Source organism: Tupaia chinensis, unplaced genomic scaffold, assembly GCF_000334495.1.
Source record: "Tupaia chinensis unplaced genomic scaffold, TupChi_1.0 Scaffold000235_1, whole genome shotgun sequence".
In the NCBI taxonomy this organism is placed as follows: Eukaryota; Metazoa; Chordata; class Mammalia; order Scandentia; family Tupaiidae; genus Tupaia; species Tupaia belangeri.
Genome location: NW_006159713.1, coordinates 1,981,200 through 1,987,210, shown reverse-complemented (window position 1 = coordinate 1,987,210; position 6,011 = coordinate 1,981,200).

Here is a 6,011-nt window from a genome sequence, read left to right as displayed (position 1 = left end):
GTGCCCGGCGTGAGTTTTAAGCCACCAGGTCTGGGACTCGAACTGCGGTTGACTACGTGGGAGCCCGGCGACATAGCCAGTACGCTAACTGCTGGTTCCCCTTTATTTATTTATTTTTAATCTGGCCAGAGAGGAACAGAGTGAGACAAAAAGAGAGAGGAAGTGAGAAAGCAAACTGCCAAGTCAAGGACTCTAACCACAGTTGATCATGTGGGAGTCCAGCACCCTTAACCACTATGCCACCTGCCGTCCCTACTTTTCTTTTTTAAACCTCTATACGTGCCAGAATTTTTGCAATACATTGTTATAGTCATTAATCTTTTTGACTTTATGTCTTGTAAAAAATTGATAATGAAAAAGAGAAACTGTATTCTAGTATTTGTTATGTTAACCTTTTATTTTTTTTTTACAATTTCTGATTTCTTTTGCTCCTGTCTATTTGAGTGATGAGAGAGGAAGTGAGAAAGCAAACTGCCAAGTTCAGAACTCTAACTGCAGTTGATCATGTGGGAGTCCAGCACCCTTAACCACTATGCCACCTGCCGTCCCTACTTTTCTTTTTTAAACCTCTATACGTGCCAGAATTTTTGCAATACATTGTTATAGTCATTAATCTTTTTGACTTTATGTCTTGTAAAAAATTGATAATGAAAAAGAGAAACTGTATTCTAGTATTTGTTATGTTAACCTTTTATTTTTTTTTTATAATTTCTGATTTCTTTTGTTCCTGTCTATTCGAGTGACCATTTGGTTCTTTTTATTACTTCAGTATAATTTTGCTTCCATTCATTTCTTCTATGCTAATATTGTCAAATGCTAATACTGTCAAATACAATTTTACATATTAAAATTCGGATGATATACAAATGTATGCATATTGTCTTATACAGTTGATTTTTATATCAATTAAAGAGAAAAGGGGAGCCAGCAGGTGGCATGGTGGTTAAGACACTGGACTCCCACATGGTTGACCACAGTTCAAGTCCAAGACCTGGTAGCTTGCTTCCTCACTCCTTCTCTTTCTTTTGCTCTCTCTCTCTCTGCTCAAATTGAATAATAATAATAAAATAAAATTAAGCAAGTAATTATTTTTTAAAAAAGAGAAGAAAAGGTAAGAAATATGATTTTATACTATCTTCTATAATTTCTTGTCTTATCTGGGTTTTTGGTTTTTTTTTGGTATAGATTTTAGTTAACGTCTGGGTTCACCTAGGTTAGGCCTGAAGAACTTTTAGGGACCAGCAGTGAGCATAATGGCTATGTCACTGGACTCCCACGTAGTCCATTGCAGTTCGAGTCCCAGACCCGGTGGCTTAAACTCACGCTGGGCACGTGTGCGTGTGTGCCCAATATCCCAAGAGGAGAATGGAGGAGAAGGGATTGCGGTGTGGCCATCCCCCCTGGGGAGTGATTTCTCGCTTTCTGTCTCTCTGTCTCTGTCTGTCTGGTGAGCGCAAGTGCCCTATAGCAAAAACCTCTCAAAAAAAAAAAAAAGAACTTTTAGTGTTTCTTATAGGGGGATTATCTAGCAATGAATTATCAATATTCACGTACCTTGAAACGTCTTTATTTTGCCTTCATTTTCTGAAATTCGGTTTTGCTAGGTATAAGATTTTTAGTTGACCATTCTACTAGGACTTTGACTTTGTGTTGATAGCGATTGTGTATACACATGTATGAGAGAGTGAGTAAGAGACAGAGAAAAGAAGCATCCTCGACAGAGTCACGTCACACTGTGATCCCCTTCCCCTGGCCTTCCAGCTCCTCGGGATGCTGAGTGCCTGTACCTGTAGTGGGCATGGGTTCAGGCCAACCTGGGGATTCAAACCAGCAGTTACCACAGAGTTCCCAGCCTTGCAGGGCACTTGCATTACTGGAGAAAGACAGAGAGAGAAGCAAAGTGAGAAAGTACTCCCCATGGTGAACGGTCACACTGTAATTCCTTTGCCTCCATTTCTCCCTCCTTTCGGGATTGCAGTTACACAAGCACACACACCAGGCATGTTTCTCAGGCCATCTGGTCCAAGACTCAGGCAGGTGGCTATGTAGGACCCAGGATCCTTAACCACCAGGTCACAGGCTGCCCCATATTTTTCACACTTTGAACTGACACATAATAATTGTACATATTTATGGAATATAATGTGATTTTGTTGAGACATGTATATAATATTTAATGATCAAATCAAAGGAATTAGCATGTCCTTCTCAAACATTTATCTTTTCTTAATTTGAAAACCATCAAAATCCTTTCTTCAAGCTATTCTGATCCGAAACATAGAATATATTACTGTTAACTATAGTTGCCCTACTGTACTATAGAACACCTAGAACTTTTTCCTTCTAATTGTAATTATCTATGATTTTCCTCCTTTTCTCTTCCCTGCTCTTCTCAAGTCTCTAGTAGCTACTATTTTTTTTAATTAAAAAAGTTTTTTTTTTTTTTTAAATTTGCTATAGAGCACGTGAGTTCACCAAAGAGAGGCAGAGAGAAAAAAGGACAATGAGAAAGCAAGCTTCCAGGTCTGGGACTCGAACCATAGTCAGCCTTAATCACCATGACACCTGCTGACGCCAGCAACCACTATTCTACTCTCTAGTTCTATGAGATCAATATTTTTAATATCCACATATGAATGAGAAAACATCGTTTTTATCTTTCCATGACTGGCTTATGTTACTTAACTTCATGTCCTCTAGACTCATCTATATTGCTGCAAATAGCAGGATTTCATTCTTTTCATGGTTAAATAGTATTTCAATTTTTTATTTATTAATAATATTTTTTAAAATTTGCTATAGGGCATATGCACTCACCAGATAGAGACACACACAGAGAAAGAGTGAGAGAGAAAGCTGCCAGGTCTGGGACATGAACCACGGTCAGCCATGTGGGAGTCCAGTGCCTTAACCACCACACCACCTGCTGGTTCCATTCATTCATCTCTAGGATGAATATGTATGTTGATTCCATATTTTGCCTATTGTGAATAGGGCAACAATTAACACGTAGTGCAAATACCTCTTTAACATACTGATTTCTTTTCCTTTGGATATATACCCAGTAGGAAAATTGTAAGATATGGTAGATACCCACCATTTTACTTGTTTTTGTTACCGCCATTTTTGTTTGTCTATTTCCCATTTTTCTGCCCTATTTTGGGTTGAGTATTTTTGGTATCTCATTTTAAATTTTCTATTGTGGTTTTTAAATCATATCTGTTTAGTTTTTTAACGAATGTTTTTAATCACCAGAGAGAAACAGAGAGAGAAGAAAGGAAAGCAAGAAAGCACTTCTCCCTACAGGGGAATGGTCACAATGCAATTCCTTCTCCTCCATTTCTTCCTTCTTTTCTGAATTTTGAGCACACATGTATACGCATTTTCTTTAAACATTTTTTTTTCTTTTTTTCTTTATTTTAGAGAGGTTTTCGCTATAGGGCGTGTGCGCTCACCAGACAGACAGAGAGAGACATAGAGACAGAAAGCAAGAAATCACCCCCCAGGGGGATGGTCACGCCGCAATCCCTTCTCCTCCATTCTTCTCTCAGGATCTTGGGCACGCACGCACACGCGCCCGTCGTGAGTTTTAAGCCACCGTGACCGGGATGTGAACAGCGGTTGACTACGTGGGAGTCCAGCGACATGGCCATTACGCTAACTGCTGGTTCCCACATGTATATGCATTTGTCTTGCTTTTCAAGCCACCAGATCTGGGTCCAGAACTCAAGCCTCACAGTCAGCCAGATGGGACCCAGCTCATTAACAGCCAGGCCACCGGCTGTCTTTTTGTTTTCCATTTGTTGCTCTAGAGATTACATCTTGAACCCTTAAATTTTACAGCATATTAGTTTACTATTTCAAGTGAAAAACAGAACGAAGCTTTCCCACCCTACAGGTCCTTTTACTCTACCTTCCTTTATGCTAATACTATATATAGTGTATCTACATTCATTGAAGACATCATCAGACAATGTTACAATTCTGCTTTTAAGCGTAAATAACTTTAAATAATTTAAAAGAAAAATAGTTTATTCTATTGGGTCATCAGAAAACTCATAATGCATCTAAAAAAATATGTCATGACTTTTCCAATGACCCAGTATTTACCTAAATATGACCATTTTATTCTTGATATTTCAGGTTTTCTTCTTTTATTATTTCTCTTTGCAATTATTTGAAGGCAGGTTTTCTGGCAATTAACTATTCTGATTTTCCTCAATCTAAGAATTTATTTATTGGACCTTAATTTCTGAGGGATATTTTTGCTGGTTATAGAATTTTCGCTTGATATTTCTTTTACCAATTTAAAAATGCCACTCTGCTTCTTTCTGGTCTCCATAGTTTCTAGTAAGAAATTGTCAATCATTCAAATTGTTGAAATCTTGTAGGTAATGTATCTTTTAACCTTGTTAATTTAAAGATTTGTTTTTATTATCTGTTTTTTAGTAATTTGATTATAACTCTTTTGACTACCTATTTGAGACTCAGAGCTTTTTGAATCTGTAAGCATATTTCTTTCATCCTCATTGACACTTTCCTCTGTCATTTCACTTTTTCACAAAAGATTATTTAATTGTATTTATTTATTTATTATTTTTTAATTTGACCAGAAAGAGATAGAAAGAGAAAGAGAGAGACAGAAAGTGAGAAAGCAAGCCACCAGGTCCGGGACTTGAACCATGGTCAGTCATGTGGGAGTGTCCAGCACCTTAACCATCATGCCACCTGCTGGTTCCTATTATTTCACTTTTGAGCCCATCCACTGAGTTTGGCATTACAGTTATTACATTTTTCAATTCTAAGATTTCATCTCATTCTTTAGATTTTTTTCTGTGCTGAGCTTTCTTGGTTTTCTGTTTTATTTCAAGAGTGTTTACAATTACTTACTGGAGCATTTGTGTTATTGCTACTTTGTCAGAAAATTCCAGCCACTTAGCTATCTCAGTGTTGGCATCTGTTGCTTGTCTTTTATCATGCAAGTTGAGATTTTCATGGTTATTCATATGCCAACTAATTTTGGACGCTATCATTGACATTTTGAATATTACATTTTGAAACATTAGATTTTATGTAGGTCCTACTGGGAAGGTTGACATTCTAGTTTTAGAAGACAATTGACCTTGTTCTGTTCAGTCTGCAATACCAACTTGCCTTCTGTGGGTGAGACTTCTAATGCCAGTTCGGTTGTAAAAACTTTTATAGTGCTATTTGAATCTGGTCTGCATGCATACCACCTAGTGGCCAGTATACCCTTGGGCAGTGGTCTCTGGGTCAATTCAGTCATCAACGTCTTTGGTATGTTCATTTGGGTCAGACCCACAGGTGTGCAGCTCAGAGGTGAATTCAGGAATTTATAAACAACTTAATGGAATTGCTTTTCTGAATTTGTCTTTCTTTGCTATCTCCCTGGTACTTTCCAGTACAACTGGGGAATCTTAGTTCACTAGCCAGGAAGTTGGTGTTTTAGTTATCCCCATCTGCCACATATTTCTATGACTGTACTTGTATCTAGGGTCCAGTGGAGAAAGGACCAGCTGGTAAAATTATAAACTCTTCCCCAGTTAAGCAATCTTTTGTAAAGAAATCTTTTATTTAATTTTATCTATTTATTTTAATTTCACCAGAAAGGTAGAGAGAGAGCGAGAGTGAGAGCAAGAGAGAGAGAAAGTGAGACAGCAAGCCACCAGGTCCAGGACCCGAACTGCAGTCGGCCATGTGGGAGTCCAGTGTCCTTAACCATCACGTCACCTGCTAGCTCCAAGTTCAGCAATAGTTTCAGTTTGGGTCTTCTTCCTGAACCTGCCTGGTGCTCTTCTCAGAATCCTCAATAGCTACTTCATATATTGTGTCCAGATGTGATAGCTGCATTCAGCGGAAAGTCAGGGAGAAGTCTGCTCGCTCCATTGTGCCGGGAACCAGAGAGGCTCTGTATGACCTCTCCTGACCCAGCCTTCTAAGTCACGCAGGCGTACTCTATTAGTCAGACAGCTACCTCTGCCCACCTTTGT